Genomic DNA, 16,969 nt, shown 5'->3' with positions numbered 1-16,969 from the left:
TGAGCGGACGCTGCCATCTGAATCTTTTTGGCTTGAGACTTCTGGTCTCATTCACTTCCATTCATTTTTTAAAAACTGCTCATTACGCTGCTTGATGTTGCAAACTGATATTTCCTTGTAATATTATTCTACTTGGTCTGTATAGTCATTGCAAACATTTTATTTGTAGAGCAAGTAGTTTGACCGTTTTTTGCTGTTTATTATTTCTAATCATTTCTCCCATAGGCGACTGAATCAGAAGTTCTAAGACAATCGCGAAAACAGGCGCACTTCCACATTTTAGAATAAGGTCAATAGAGTGTTATTTTACTCTTGATTATTTAATATTTCTTCCTCAATACTGTTAGACTCCTCCGAAAAGCTATAAGGTGTTTTTTATTTGATGTATTATCTTTGTTCTGTAGTTTTCATCTGTTGTTTAGTTTAGTTTGTGTATGCATATGCTGCATAGTTTTATGCAGATGCTCTCCCCTGAAAAGTCATCGCAATCAATGTAAAATGATGAATTCTTTCCAAATAGTCAACTTGTGAATTTATATTCATATCTAGGCCTGTCACAATATGTATTTTCTGTATATAAAAATACACAAAATATATTGATGTAATAAATTGATGTATTGCACCAAAATATATTGCAATAAATTATATTATTGTCATTTTAAGACCATTTTATGCTGCTTATATAATGCCAGAATGACAATATAATGTCATCATAATGCAAGCACACTCTTCTAAAGAACACATCATAGTTTTATTCTTAAAGGGCCACGAAACCCCTCTGTATCAGCAGGGTGTTTTCACACCTCTTTGGAAAAAGTCAGGAAAGTGGGCGTACCCAGGTCTGTTTAGTGTTGGAGGAGGGAAAGTGCATAAAAATGGGAGTTTCTATTTGAGCATGCGCTGATTTTCACAAAGGCAAAACATACACACAGACGCAGGGGAGAAAGACAGTGACTGTGTTTAAATGGACATCAGTAATTAAATTATTTGACAAATTATTAATTTGTGGACTTTAACTGCAGCTCATGACAAGCAAGATATTTGAATCGAGGAACTGCTGTAAGCTTGTATTTTTAATGCAATGTTTGATACCGCACGGCGAATGAGAGAAAAAAAAAACTCTGCATTTCTCAGAAACTTAGATGCACTCGGCAGGTAGCGTCAGAAAGCCGTGTGTGTTATTCCTGTCACAAAATGTGGCGAAAATCTTACACAACAGTAATAGTTTGATTTGTTAACACTTGGAGAGCAGCATTTACAACGGATCTTTCAGTCTATAATATTTTACTGATATTAACGTACGGTAAACTTTAGTAACTTAGAAATCATTTGACTAAGGTCTGTCTTTAAACACTGAAAGAGTTCTGCTGATGAACTAACTTTTCCATCTCAATAAACAAACAAAGGGCACTGGGGTCCGTTCTTCGTACCTTGCTTAAATAATATAAGATGATTTGATAGATCCTGGATCTGTTCATCTTGATAACTGATCTCTGGCTAATTTGGTTCGTCAAACAAGTTCATGAATCAGGTTAAAATGTCTGGATGAACTGATCTGAGATCACGGCGTGTGTTGTGAAGGACAGCTCTATCGATCCTCAATCATTATAAGCAATGCAACGATTGGCTGACGGCACAGCAGCGTAATGACATCATCTAATTAATATTTAATTATCTGTGAGCAAAAATACATAAAATTCGTAGTAAACGATTTGTTAAATATGATACGCTATAACTATTCACATTTGTTGTTGAGGCTTTACAAGAGTATTTACTTCATTTTACATTTTGAGCGGATTAATCAGCGTAACAACTGGCCTTTTTAACCAATTCTGCATCAAAAAACAATTTTGATATTGGTGAAGGTGTCTGAATCTTTTGGGAAGTATAAATCACTGGCATATTATCCGTCTAAACATGAATGACTGAATAAATTATTATTCCTTAAAAAAAATAAATAAATAAACCGCATGCATGCATGTTGTCAATTCTCAGACAAATTTTTACCACTAAAGCTGAATCGGTACCTTAAAATAGCACGTGTTTGTATCTGAAAAGTCCATACTGATGTTCTCCTTGTACCCCTTGGGGAGAGAACACCCCCGTGACAGTTTTTGTGCTTTTATTTTGAAGTGCAGACTGCATAAGTTTTATTTACATATCTTTTAAATCTATATTTAACTTATATTTATATTTAACTTATTACCTTTGCTTGACATGATCCGTCTAATCCTGTTTATATGAAATAAGCCTGCTCCTGCGCAGGTTTGAGCTACCAGACCTGTTGCTATGAAAACAACTCTCAGAAGAGTTTTGAAGAACAAAACGATCCTGGATCGTGTCAAATCGTCAATAACCAAATCCAGCTAATTGAGTAATCCACGTACGAAGAACAAAGCCCTGATCACTTACTTACCAAATCTGTAGAGACAGGACAATCAACACCAACTGCAGCTGCGTCTTGTTTAAACGGAGACAAGTGGCAAATCGTTGATTTCAGCATTTCCAGATGAGAAAAGCTCTCGGGTAAACAATGTTCCTTAGACACGTATTTTTGTCGAGCGTCGTATGCACTAATCCACACATGAGTTCAGCTGCACTCTCATAGCGGGAAAATGAAAACAAAACCTTCGATGCAGCAAATAATAAAAGCAACACTGACGACCCGTATCTCCAAGCAATTCTCCTCCCACTTGTTGTGGCAACACAACGTGGCGTCTCTCTGCCGTCTGAATACTGTAACAGGTAAAAACAGTCTTGGAAGCTATATAAAATATAATATAATATAATATAAAATATCGTAAATAAATAATAATAAATGTTAACACAGAAGTGTAAGGTAAAAAGGTAAGAGGCTGCGATATCTGCAAGATCTATTTTCAGTTGTTTGACACCCACATGAAAATAAACTAGTAATTTATAGTAAATACTGTTAGGGCTGCACAATATTGGAAGAAACGAATATTCAGATTTTTTATTATTCTGCGATACATATTGCTAAATAAATACAGTTTTGCAAGATAGTTGAATACCACTATGTGGAGTTGCCACTGCGGAATGAACCGCCAACTTGTGTTTTACACAGCGGATGCCCTTCCAGCTGCAACCCATCTCTGGGAAACATCCATACACACTCATTCACACACATACACTAAGGACAATTTAGCTTACCCAATTCACCTGTACCGCATGTTACCCGAAGGAAACCCACGCGAATGCTGGGAGAACATGCAAACTCCACACAGAAATGCCAACTGACCCAGCTGAGGCTCAAACCAGCGATCTTCTTGCTGTGAGGCGACAGCACTACATACTGCGCCACCACATCGCCCTATTTATTTTGCTTCAACAAAATATATCACATCCATGTGTTGTGCAATAAGTCCATATATTAATTATTGTGACAGGCCTTTAAATATCACAATATATAAAAAACAAAATATCTCCATGTCCGTTTTTCCAATACCGTGCAGCCCTAAATGTACAGTAGTTTTCCTTTTTGTGTGTGTTTTCCCTTGTCTGGCTTGTTAAGATACAATCAGTAGACATGCAAATCCTGACATAAACGCCACCTATTACCATAACATGTCGCGGATATCCAAATATGCATTTTAAATAGATCAAATTAATATGTCCTTGCTGTCATACATGTATACACCCTCAATAGTCTACCATAAAAGAGGCACGCGACCCTCATTTGAATTCAACAAATGTATACGTCTGTGAAATCCAGACATGCAGGTCTTATTTGATTGGCTGTTTTTGGTAATTAATGCATATATGCCATCACAGAAGTGTATTGTGAGTGTGTGTGAGCTCCTCTGTGTGTGTGTGTTTGTGCCCGTAGGCCGTGTCCCGCTGTCCTGTATATCCGATCGGCCTGTTTGGTCACGGATGAATGACCAGCCCTGCTTTTCTCTGCTTGCCGGTTGTTTTTGATGCCCTCGGGGAAAATAAAACACAGCACTGGGCCGATATAAACCCAAGAGGACAGCGGAAAATACTGCCGTTTTACCAGGACTTACTGGAGGTCAGCAATGCCAGTTAGATGATTAATCATGATAAATATTTGGTCACGCTTTCATTGAATGTGTACTAACATGAGCTAGTAATGAACATTATTTATACAGTATTAGCAGTTTAGCATTTGATAATGCATTATTAAAATCCAAAGTTGTGCTTGTGTTAGCATTAGTTAATGAGTTAAACAGATCTAATAGTGATTGTTCTTATTAATAACATTAACAGATTAATAAGCTACTATAACTTTAATAAATGTATTAATATTTGTGCATGTTAGTACTGCAATGATGTATGAAAGTCTATTGTGAAGCATCACCAATTTTCTTTGTCAAATAACAGTAATAATAACGATCATAATAAGAAATATATAGACCATTTTAAGGGATGTAAACAATTTCCATAGCTTGTAAGAATCCAGAAAGATCTACATATATATATATATATATATATATATATATATATATATATATATATATATATATATATATATATATATATAATGAGAGCTATGTTAATGTTAGTTATCACTGAATCACATCTTGTTACAGTTCTGAAATAGCTTGACGACAAGCAGGAACTGTTCATAGAACACTGATATCGCCATATTGAAATGGTCTATGGCGACGCAGTGGCGCAGTAGGTAGTGCTGCCGCCTCAGCAAGAAGGTCGCTGGTTCAAACCTCGGCTCAGATGGCATTTCTGTGTGGAGTTTGCATGTTCTCCCTGCGTTCTCGTGGGTTTCCTCTGGGTGCTCCGGTTTCCCCACAGTCCAAAGAGTGGTACATGTGAATTGGGTAGGCTAAATTGTTCTTAGTGTATGAGTGTGTGTGAATGTTTCCTAGAGATGTGTTGCGGCTGAAAGGGCATCCGCTGTGTAAAAATGTGCTGGATAAGTTGGCGCTTCATTCTGCTGTGGTGACCTCGGATTAATAAAGGGACTAAGCCGACAAAAAAATGAATGAATGAATGAATGAATGAATGAAATGGTCTATATTAGCCTAAAACCTAGCTTTAGTGAGCTGGGGAAGTCGTATTGATAGATTTCAATACTTTTTTTATGGGCACTCAAAGCGCTTTACAAATAGGGGGAATTTCCTCATCAACCACCAGTGTGCAGCATCCACCTGGATGACACGACGCCACACCAGCTGATTGGTGGAGAGGAGACCGACTGATGAAGCAAATTATGATATGGGGATGGTTAGGAGGCCATGATGGACAGAGGCCAGTGGGCAGATTTGGCCAGGATGCCAGGGTTAAACCCCTACTGTTTTTCTAAGTACATTCTGGGATTTTTAAAGACCACAGAGAGTCAGGACCTCGGTTTAATGTCTCATCCGAAAGAGTACAATAACTAACATTACAAAAAAAGTTGACCAACCCCACCTACCCCCACCCCCACCAACATACTTATCATATCGAGTTTTATTTTTTACTTGTAGCTCATGGACCTACAAAATAAAAATAACCTGAAAACAAGTTATTAAAATAGGTTTAATAAATAAATAAAATTACAGGCCTAGTAACCTAATAGTTTATGATGCCGTTTTTACAAATGCCAACCAGGGGTCTTTTCTTCGTACCTCGCTTAAATGATCTAAGATAATTTGGCAGATTCTGGATCTTTTAATCTTGATAACTGATCTCTCGCTAATTTGGTTCTTCAAACAAGTTCGTGAATCAGATTAAAATGTCTGGATGAACTGTTCTGAGATCACTGCGTGTGTTGTGAAGAACAGATCTATCGATCCTCGAAATCATGATCAGCAAGTCAGTTTGCTGACGGCCCAGCAACGTAATGACATCATCTGATTAATATTTATTTATCCATGTGAGCGAAATTACATAAAATTAATTGGAAACATTTTTTTTAAATATTACACGCAATAACTTTACACCTTGTTGTGTGCTGCATATTGGCCCTTTCATGTGTCAAAAGCAGTTTATTTAGTTTTACAGTTAGAGCGGAATTTCCTTATTATAGTAGTATTATTGTAGCTGTTTTTTAATCGGTGTAAAGAATAACTGGATACAAAAGCATTTTGATATTGGTAAAGGTGTGTGCAACATTTATGAAGCATCAAATCACTGTCATATTAACTGTCAGAACATGTTTATGACTCCATAAATGTATTATTGCTTTTAAAAAAGTCACATATTGTGCATTTCTATTATACACAAATTGTACTAAAGCCATCTAAAAAGTTCATATCAATAAGTTATCTTTTTGCACCACCAGGTGGCAGTCTTTGTACTTACATTTCGGGGGTGCAGATTGCATAAGTTTCTTAATATATAATTTTATTTGTTTTATTAGTAACTATAATTTTATATAGTTTTAAAAAATTTAGTATTTTGCCGAGTGTATATAACTACTACTGTAAGAAAATATCAGAATTCGGTACACTTTCTGTATTATCTTTGCTTGAACTGAGCCGATCTAATCCTGTTTATATGAATTAAACCAGCTTCCGACCAGGTTTGAGCTACCAGAACTGTTGCTATGACAACAAGTCTTAGATGAGTTTTAAAGAACGAAACGATCCTGGATCATGTCAAATCGTCAATATCCAAATTCAGCTAACTGAGTAATCCACGTACGAAGAACTGACTCCATACATCACAGATAGATAAATATCACAGAAAAAAATTCAGTTATGATAGCCTAAGATAAATCTCTATTTCTTACTTTTAAAATGATGAAAAAGTTATTGCCTATTAAGTTGCGTGTTATCCCAAAAATTTACATTTTCACGGTAATAACTGTGAATTTCGGTATCCTTTTTTAGGTATTTTTCTGGCTACACTAATGCCTTAATGTAAATAAATCAGTTTTTAAATGACATTAGATTGTAACATTAAGCTTTTTCCTAACAATGATGTTGGTTGCGTAATGAAGCCTGATGATGACTCGGTTATGCTGATTTTATTATTTACCGGTTATACGAATAGTCTGCCCGTGGGTTAGCCTGCATGTGTGGGCATAGTTTTATATGCAGTTATAACATCCTGGCGCCGGGCATGTTTGCTTTCCGCTACTTTCATACATCCATGGCGGGGCGCCACGACAAAATTCATCCCGCCACGACTACATTCCAGCTTCTGATTCTAAACATTTGATTTTTTTAATAGTGGGTGATAATCGCACCGAAACGTATCAAAGGGTAAGTGAATTATAATGCTGCGTTCACACCAGATGCGGAACGTGCGTCAAGCGCAAGTGATTTACATGTTAAGTCAATGCAAACGCGCGAATAGACATCCTGCGGCGCGAAACGCGCGAATGGCGCGGCGCGAATTACGCAAATTGCATGAATGGCGCAGGGCAAATTGAGCATTTTACGCGTTTGACGTGCTTAACGAGCGTTTCGGAAGAATCTCGAATTCGAAAATCTGAACTTCCGCGTTCGGGGTTTGACGCGCGTATGAAGGGAGTAAACTCAAATGTTCACGCGGCTATTTACGTGCGAATAGCGCGATTTATCCACGCGTTCTGCGTCTGGTGTGAACACAGCATAACAGCGCAAACTTTTCTGTAACCGTAGTAGGTGCTGTGCGTCATTTGTTTAACCCTTTAAGGTGACGTGCATACTGACTGACTGACTGACAGATGATGCGTGAGGCCAGCAAACACGACGTATAGCCGTTTCACTTTACTTCAGGATGCATTAATGCTACTCTTTAGGTCTATTAGAGACATTTATAAACATTCCTAGCAAATCCAATAAATTCTCCAGACATAATTACATAAACGCACTAAATCTCTCTCAGCAGCGTTTGTTTGAGATCGCACAAGATCTGCGCGCTCTTGAAGCGGCTTATATTTAAGGTGCCATGCAAGAAGTTTTGTGCACGAGCAGAGGAAATCGGCGCGCAAGCAGAGATTCACAGGCTCCTACATGTAGGTTAATACATAAATGCGATCTCGACATCGAATACTGCGCTCACGACATTTGTCATTGAAATAACGCCACAGGTAGTTGGTAGATCTGTGGGAAAAAAAGGACTGCCGCCACAGCTGGAAAAAATCCTAGAGGAAACACTGACATATAATGTAAAATGCATATTTAAACACAGAAATACAGTGCAATTTTGCTTATTACATTTTCAAAATTCTTTCTGCAACTCGTGTATGCAATCAGTGAGTTATTGATGAATGTGAACCTGAGGTATTGAGAGCGCAGTTTGTCCTTCAGCCCGATCGTCCTCCTGCGACCCCCAGCTCATGGATCACTCTCTCCGCACCCCTATTAATTGGCTGTCAAAAAATGTGCCGAATTAACGGATTAACGAGGCCGGTTTGTGAACGTTGAAGTTCTAGATGGAGATGAGGTAAAACCCCTCCCCCCCTCCCCTGCCCGCCGCCTGCCCGTCCAGCCCACAACCTCACCCCTCCTGCGCCTCCTCGTGCAGGATCGCCACAAATCTGGATCCAGGACATTTGAGGGGATTGTGTTTCATTAGTTTGATTTGAGCGGACAGCGCTAAGCTGCTGTGGGGCTCTGCGCTGACAGCTAATTACAGGAATCTGCCTCGTCTACTGATAGAGAACAATGGGCTGAGATGAGCCTCCTTCGCCAGGGGGGGACCACTGCATGGATCTTTATACGTTTAATCTACATCTGAATACGTGAAACGCACACGCTAACACGCTAACAGACCTGTTTGTGAAGGAAATAGGGGGCGTTTTTATGTGTGTGCACGTCAATTACGCAGCTGTATATGTTTAAGAGATGACAGACTTTCAAAAAAAAAAAAAAGCAGGACGTCTCCATTTACTTTAATGCTAAATCCACAGACCAAGCAGGCAGTCAAAGTTTAGTGATGCCCGATTTGATGCCAGTGCATACACGTTTAAAAGAGCGTCCGCCGTCCACAGCGAGGGTTACGGAGAAACGCAGTCCTGTCATGCACGCAAGATCTCGTGCCCGTAACCTGAAGATATTCCCCCTGAGCAGCTCTGTCCCTCGTCTTCAGATAATCAACATTAAAACATGCCGCTCCATTCATGTGGACGCTTTCCCCCTTAAAAGAAAATTAAATAGATTAGCGCAAACGTCAGTAAATCAAACGACACATTACGCTCGCTACATTTGAAGCGGCCAGCGCGCGCATGTCAAAACAATCCAATTAGCTGTGTTTCGGGCCCTGACATATTCTTTTGTTGTGTTTCCCTTTTTCGTTTTTTTTTTCGATGTAGAAAAAAAAAGCTCACAACATTTCAAACTAAACTTGCTCTGTGAAATATTTGCTTGGCGATTGCACCACAGCGCTGCGCTGTCACACGGCATGCAACCATGTTAATTCTACAAGCTGTCCCAAACTCCTACATTTCTGACACACTTTTGCCAAGTTTTTTTTTTTTTCCGTCTCCGTCTCCAGGTGTACACTGAGAGGCTGACGTCTGAGCTGCCATCTTCCCTCCTGACATGCTGTCAGTGAATGGCGAAAAACTCCCTGAGATGGAGACGTTTCAACATTTCTTCGTAAAGCTCAGGTCAGTCTCTCCTCCTCCTGCTTTTTTTTTACGGTTTCATCATCAACTCGTGGTGATTGAAAAGCCTCTCGGCCCCCTCTCACCGTCGTTAATGTCACTCTGTGTCAGGGTGACTAAGCCGCTGCCACTGTGCTGACCCGTTTGGTCTGAGCAAAGGGTCTGCTAGTCTGTCGGCCACGGGGTCAGCGGTGCCACGCCGATGCCTCTGACTGACAGCTCGTGCGGGGGGATTGTTAGTGAGATTTTCCTGCATGGAGATGCCCTGTCATGGACGCCACAGCTCTGCCAGTGTCAGCCGGCCCTGCGGCGCCTTCGTTGGGACACTGGCTGACAGGTAAGCATACAGTGGCTCCTTGGCCTCCTAATTGCAGCCCCTGGTCCTCTATCCTGCGGAGCGATCGGGTGGCGGAGGCCGACTCGTGCCCGGCTGCCCTTGCCTGTACTGGGGATCAGTAAGGTGACCGTTGCACCTCCCCGGAGCCAAGTCTGGACGTGCAATCATAATATGACATGAGGACCAGACACAAACATGGCAGGTGAATTTGATGGGCAAACGAGAACTCGGACACACATAAGCACATGAGTTTTGTGCACTTTGGCAGCTTGCTTTTGACACGCATGTCTAAAGTCGAAACACATTTGACTTGTCTTGAAGTTAAAAGCTGCTTAATGAGTTATGCAAAGTGCGTTTCATTTGCATGCATGTATGGAGACTACATGTGAACATGTGGCAACTTGAATGCATGGAGAATAAAACGTTTGCTTTGTTTGAGGCTGAAAAAAATGTACAGTAAACACAGGAAAGTGTGCATATTTTAATGCTCTGGACTTACACAAAGTATGCATGTATAGAAAATGTGCATATGCAAAAACAAACATGCCCATGCATGCATATAAATCTAATATGGGTCTATTAACGGTTTCTAAGATGAAAATCCACATCGAAAAACAAGCCGTTTTTTGATTTTCGTTTTAAAATTAGATAATGAAAATTGTAGCAATGCGTTTTTTTATTTTCTTTCCAATTTTAAAATGATATTCAAAAAAGAAAAAAGCTAGTTTTTCTTTTGCAAGGTTAAAAACGGAAAAGCAAAATTCAAAAATAATTTTCATTTTTTATTTTAAATAAGAAAACACAAAATCACCAGAAAACAAAAACCAATTAAGGCTTGCTTTTTATATTACAAAAACAGGCCGACTCCGTCACAGTGACGCAATGCTGACCTGCTAGTCTACTATAGGCTATTATTTTGTCCCACTTAATGTTATGAAAGGTATTTTCTTTTGATAACAGGATTTTGTTAATACATATTTTCCTCATTGAAGCCGGTTATATGGAACAACATAATTGACGGCATATGCTTAATTGCATTGCTGAACAGTTTTCTGAAAATAAAATTTATTGTTAAAATCACTTCCACTTCAGGAGTGACAGTAACATTGGACATTTGTTTGGAATCATTGCTCATCTCTCCGTGTTTTGTGTGTATGTATGTGTGTGTATATATTTGTGTATCTGTTTGGTGCTGTCTATGTTTGTGTTTGTGCGTGAATGAGAGCGTGATGCTGTGTGTTTATACAGAGAGCAAAATATAAATATACACAAAATATAACAGTGTCTATGGAAAACATCGTCAATGCACCAAGATTTCAAATTGAACCGAATCGATGGCATGATAATCGCAACTGAACCGTGAGACCAGTGTAGGTTCACACCTCTAACTTTTTCCAACTCAAAATCTTTTTCCAATTCAAATCACCTTAATTTGTAAAGCGCTTTTACAATGTAGATTGTGTCAAAGCAACTTCACATAAATGGTCAAATAATTCAATTCAGCTTTATTTGTATAGCGCTTTTACAATGTAGATTGTGTCAAAGCAGCTTCACGTAAATGGTCAAATAATTCAATTCAGCTTTATTTGTATAGCGCTTTTACAATGTAGATTGTGTCAAAGCAGCTTCACGTAAATGGTCATAGTAACTGGAACAGTGTGGTTCAGTAACGGGAACAGTGTGGTTCAGGTTTTAGTGTTTAAGTTCAGTTCAGTTCAGTTTAGCTCAGTTCAGTGTGATTTAATCATTACTGAGAGTTCAAACACTGAAGAGCAAATTCATCGATGCGTAGCTCTACCAATCCTGAACCATGCGAGGCAGTGGCGACAGCGGAGAGGGAAAAAAAAACTTCACCTGATGGGAGTGAAGAAAAAAAACCTTGAGAGAACCAGACTCAGTTGGGCACGACCATTTTAATTTCTCCGCTGGCCAAAAGTCTTGTGCAGAACTTCATTCGCCGTGGTTTATGCTGGAAGATGGCCTCAATGAAGACTCGTCTGTCCCTGGAGCGTCGCTGGAATCAGACACATGTTCTCCACTCCCCACGACCATCAGCGCAGCAGCAGCTCAGGATATGGCCTGGTCCCGGATATGGAATCACCATAAATAATATGTAAATGGGAACAGGGTAGTTCAGTTTTTTTAGTGTTTAAGTTCAGTTCAGTTTAGCTCAGTTCAGTGTGGTTTAAAATCATTACTGAGAGTTCAAACACTGAAGAGCAAATTCATCGATGCGCAGCTCTACCGATCCTGAACCATGCAAGCTAGAGGCGACAGCGGAGAGGGGAAAAAACTTCACCGATGGGCGAGTAAAGAAAAAAAACCGTGAGAGAACCAGACTCAGTTAGGCATGACCATTCTGATTTCTCCGCTGGCCAAACGTCTTGTGCAGAGCTGCAGTCTCAGCGGCGGAGGCTGGAAGCTGGCCTCAGCGAAGACTCGTCTGTCCCTGGAGCGTCACTGTAATCAGTCTCATGTTCTTCACTCCTTCATGACCAACAGCGCAGCAGCAGCTCAGGATACAGCCTGGTCCACGATATGAAAACCTTGGGATCATCTTCTCGCTGGTCTTAGATCCAATCAGTGACTCCGCATAGTCTGAGGACCTCGGGATGAGTATCCCCAGGTGGAAAGGGAGAAAAAAGAATAATTAGCGTAGCTGCTGTTCATAGTGTATATAAACAAGATGCAGAAGCCTGTGTGGAACCCGCTAGGTGATGCATTGAGTGTATGCTTTACTAAACAGAAAGGTCTTTAATCTAGTTTTGAACTGCAAGAGTGTGTCTGAGCCTCGGACGTTATCAGGAAGGCTGTTCCAGAGTGTAGGAGCCATAAAGGAGAAGGCTTGACCTCCTTTACTTGACTTTGCCATCTAGGTACTACCAGAAGCCCTGAGTTTTGAGATCTTAAAGAGCGAGCTGGATTGTAGCGAGACAGAAGGTTGGTTAGATAAACAGGAGCTAGATTATTTAAAGCTTTATAGGTGAGAAGTAATATTTTAAATTCAATACGAAACTTAACAAGCAGCCAGTGTAAGGAGGATAAAATTGGGGTGATATGATCATATTTTCTAGACCTGGTAAGAACTCTGGCAGCTGCATTTTGTACTAGCTGAAGTTTAATAGAGAATGCTGGGCAGCCAGCAAACAGAGCATTACAGTAATCCATCCTAGAAGTCATGAAAGCATGCACTAGTTTTTCTGCATCTCAGATGGATAGTATACTCCATAATTTAGCAATATTTCTCAGATAAAAAAGACAATTTGTGTTTTGATCGACAAATTTTTAAATCTATGAATTTATTTTATAAATGTATTATTTTTGAATCTTGATCTGGCTCCGTATTTTATTTTTTTACTTTAAATATTAGATTTTATTTTGAGTGCATATGGAAAAACAAGCATTTGTATGGAGAAAAAAATTCCAGACACATTTAATATGCGAGTCTGAACAAGTATAAAAGCAGCAAACTGTTTAATGCAGCGTTTCTCAACCACGTTCCTGAAGGACCACCAGCTCCGAACATTTTCCATGTCTCCATAACCAAACACACCATATTCAGACTCATCAGCTCATTTACAGCGAATGAAAGACCTGTAATGAGTGTGTCAAAAAAAGGAGACATCTAAAACATGCAGTGTTGGTGATCCTCCAGGAGCATGGTTGAGAAACACTGATTTAATGCACATTTATACATGATTCTTGAGTGTTATACAAACAGCATTTAGGTTGAATGCATGGAAGACATGCCAACACGTACACATTCATGCATATTCACAGCTTTCTGTGGGCATGCATAAATTCGGTTCGTTTGTCTTATAAGAATGAGTCTGAAAATACTATAAAATCAGCAAACCGTTTAATGCATCTCTATACAATGCATGAGTAAAAAAAACTAGACTCTTACTGTTTATTGTATGCACATGATGTTCAGTAAGTGTGCAAAAAACATGTATGTGCATGCATAGAAATGTACAACTTCCTGTTGTGCATGCATAACACACATTCGCCTTATAAATATGAAACTCCAGAATGTAAAAGCAGCAATCCGTTTAATGCATATCTTTAATACACTAGTCTTATACAAAGCGAATGAATTTGCTCATGAAGAAGCAGTCACATTGTGTCTGTTTCAGATGTAAAACAAGGGAGCAGGTAGATTTACGTTTGACTGTTTAAAACATGAAGAGACGTATTTGTCAAAAGATACTATTAATGAATTCCCCCGTGTGTTTTTGCATGTAAATGAACGTCGTATGAATATGTATGTTTCTCCAGAAGCAATGAAATTACGTTTCTTTTATCTGAAGCAGACGACAATAGAGGCGAAGAAAGTTTATTTGTCTATTGCACAAGTATTCCGTTGCTTTTAACGTAACAAAATGACAGCGAATGTGGAAAGCTTATTTAATATGACAAGCTTTTGAATCTATCAAGATGTTTATGAAACATTTGTCTTTATAATACAAATATACGTCATCTAACACATCTCCCTGCTGTAAGAGGTTATTTTTTTAACCATTTGAAACCATCATAAAAATGAAAGGGAACGCAGCATTATAGTTTGTCTAAATATTGACTGTGATCTGAGTGGCATACTAACATACTACTGTTATTATGTCTGCATGATAAAACTGTGTGGCGTTCAATACAAAACAATGCAACCTTTCATGTCCAGTCTGACAAATAAACCAGAAGTGCAATCAGTAATATTTTTAGCTCATCTGTTTAACAGACTGTCATAGTCTAAGGCATTTATAATGTCAAAATGTAATGTTTTCAAACTTGCATGAAAAATGACGAGGTCATACTTTAACATTGAACGTTTTCAGAACATTTTCACAATGTTCTATTAAAGTGATGTTAGTTATCTGATATTTGAGGGTATAAATTGATGGTACAGTTTTTTTTTTTTTATTCATTCATCTCATTTATACATCACATTTGCATATGTATCTAATATATTTTCACACTTTTCATGCTTGCAATAATCAAATGCAATGTTGTTTGCAAGCAAACATTCAAAGAATACTGACAGATTTTAATAACCTAAAATGAACAATTTAAAGTATTATCATATTTAATGTTTTGTAAGTGATAGCACAATTTTTTTATTATTCTTGCATAATGTTTTTCTGAAAAAATCTTAGTTTCATGTGATCGAATGATTTTAAAGACATTCAGACAACATTTAATCTATGCAATGGAAACAATTGATTAAATATTACAATGTTCTAAAAATGATAGCGCACATTTTTTTATTGATGCATGATTTATACATCTCATTTGCATATGTATCTAATATATTTTGACACTTTTCATGCATGCAATAGTCAAATGCAATGTTGTTTTCTAACAAACATTCAATGAATACTGAGAAAGATTTTAAGAACCTAAAGAGAACAATTTTAAAGGAACATTTTATTTAGAGTTCTGTAAATGATAGCACAATTCTTTTTGTTCATATATAATGTATGTATATTTTTTTGAAAAATCTTAGTTTCATGGGATCTAATGAGTTTTAAAGACATCCAACATTTCATGCATGCAATGGAAAAAATTTATTAAATATTACAATGTTCTGAAAATGATAGCGCAATTTTTTTGTATTGATGCATGATTTATACATCTCATTTGCATATGCATGTGAGATATTTTGACTCTTTTCATGCATGGAATGATCAAATGCAATATTGTTTGCTAGCAAACATTCAAGTAATATTGACAGATTTTTAGAAACTAAAATGAAATATTTAAAGGAATTATATATTTGATTTTCTGTAAATGATAGCACAATTCTTTTATTCATGCATAATGTATGTATTTTTTTCTGAAAAATCTTAGTTTCATGTGATCTAATGAGTTTTAAAGACATCCAACATTTCATGCATGCAATGGAAACAATTTATTAAATATTACAATGTTCTGAAAATGATAGCACAATTTTTTTGTATTGATGCATGATTTATACATCTCATTTGCATATGCATCTAATATATTTTGACACTTTTCATGCATGGAATAATCAAATGCAATGTTCGACAAAAACATGAACAGTCTAAACATTCAAAGAAGATTAGGAAACATTATAAACCTGAAGGGAACAATTTATGCAATATTATATTTAATGTTCTGAAAATTGTAGCACAATTCTTTTAATTCATGCGTAATTCATAGATTTATTTCTGAAAAATCTTAGTTTCATGTGATCTAATGATTTTAAAGACATTCAGACAACATTTAATATATGCAATGGAAACAATTGATTAAATATTACAATGTTCTAAAAATGATAGCGCACATTTTTTATTGATGCATGATTTATACATCTCATTTGCATGTGCATCTAATATATTTTGACACTTTTCATGCATGCAATAATCAAATGCAATGTTGTTTGCTAACAAACATTCAATGAATACTGAGAAAGATTTTAAGAACCTAAAGAGAACAATTTTAAAGGAATATTTTATTTAGAGTTCTGTAAATGATAGCACAATTCTTTTATTCATGCATAATGTATGTAAATTTTTCTGAAAAATCTTAGTTTCATGTGATCTAATGAGCTTTAAAGACATCCAACACTTCATGCATGCAATGGAAACAATTTATTAAATATTACAATGTTCTGAAAATGATTCTGAAAAACAATTTTTTTGTATTGATGCATGATTTATATATCTCATTTGCATATGCATCTAATATTTTTGACACTTTTCATGCATGGAATAATCAAATTCAATGTTCCACAAAAACATGAACAGTCTAAACATTCATAGAAGATTAAGAAGCATTATAAACCTGAAGGGAACAATTTATGGAATATTATATTTAATGTTCTGAAAATTGTAGCACAATTCTTTTAATTCATGCGTAATTCATAGATTTATTTTTGAAAAATCTTAGTTTCATGTGATCTAATGATTTTAAAGACATTCAGACAACATTTAGACTATGCAATGGAAACAATTTATTAAATATTACAGTGTTCTGAAAATGATAGCACAATTTTTGGTATTAATGCATGAAGTATACATCTCATTTGCATATGCATCTAATATTTTTGACACTTTTCATGCATGGAATAATCAAATTCAATGTTCCACAAAAACATG

General features: G+C 37.3%; 1 long non-coding RNA gene across 4 annotated transcripts in view; it reads left to right on the top strand.

Moving 5' to 3' along the window:
• LOC147842511 (uncharacterized) overlaps positions 1 to 16,969 on the top strand; it is an 81,065-nt gene that overhangs the window by 3,779 nt on the left and 60,317 nt on the right. For 2 of the 4 annotated variants that reach the window (XR_015497444.1, XR_015497445.1), the window contains exon 2: positions 3,848 to 4,030. This is a non-coding gene — a long non-coding RNA (uncharacterized LOC147842511). Of the gene's footprint in view, positions 1 to 3,847; positions 4,031 to 9,405; positions 9,521 to 9,628; positions 9,855 to 16,969 lie in introns of all 4 variants that reach the window. The other 2 variants (XR_015497446.1, XR_015497447.1) reach the window with 2 other exon arrangements.

Source organism: Danio rerio, chromosome 8, assembly GCF_052040795.2.
Source record: "Danio rerio strain M-AB ecotype USA chromosome 8, GRCz13ab, whole genome shotgun sequence".
Classification (NCBI taxonomy): Eukaryota; Metazoa; Chordata; class Actinopteri; order Cypriniformes; family Danionidae; genus Danio; species Danio rerio.
The sequence above is the reverse complement of the archived record's forward strand: the minus strand, read 5'-3'. Positions and strand labels throughout refer to the sequence as shown.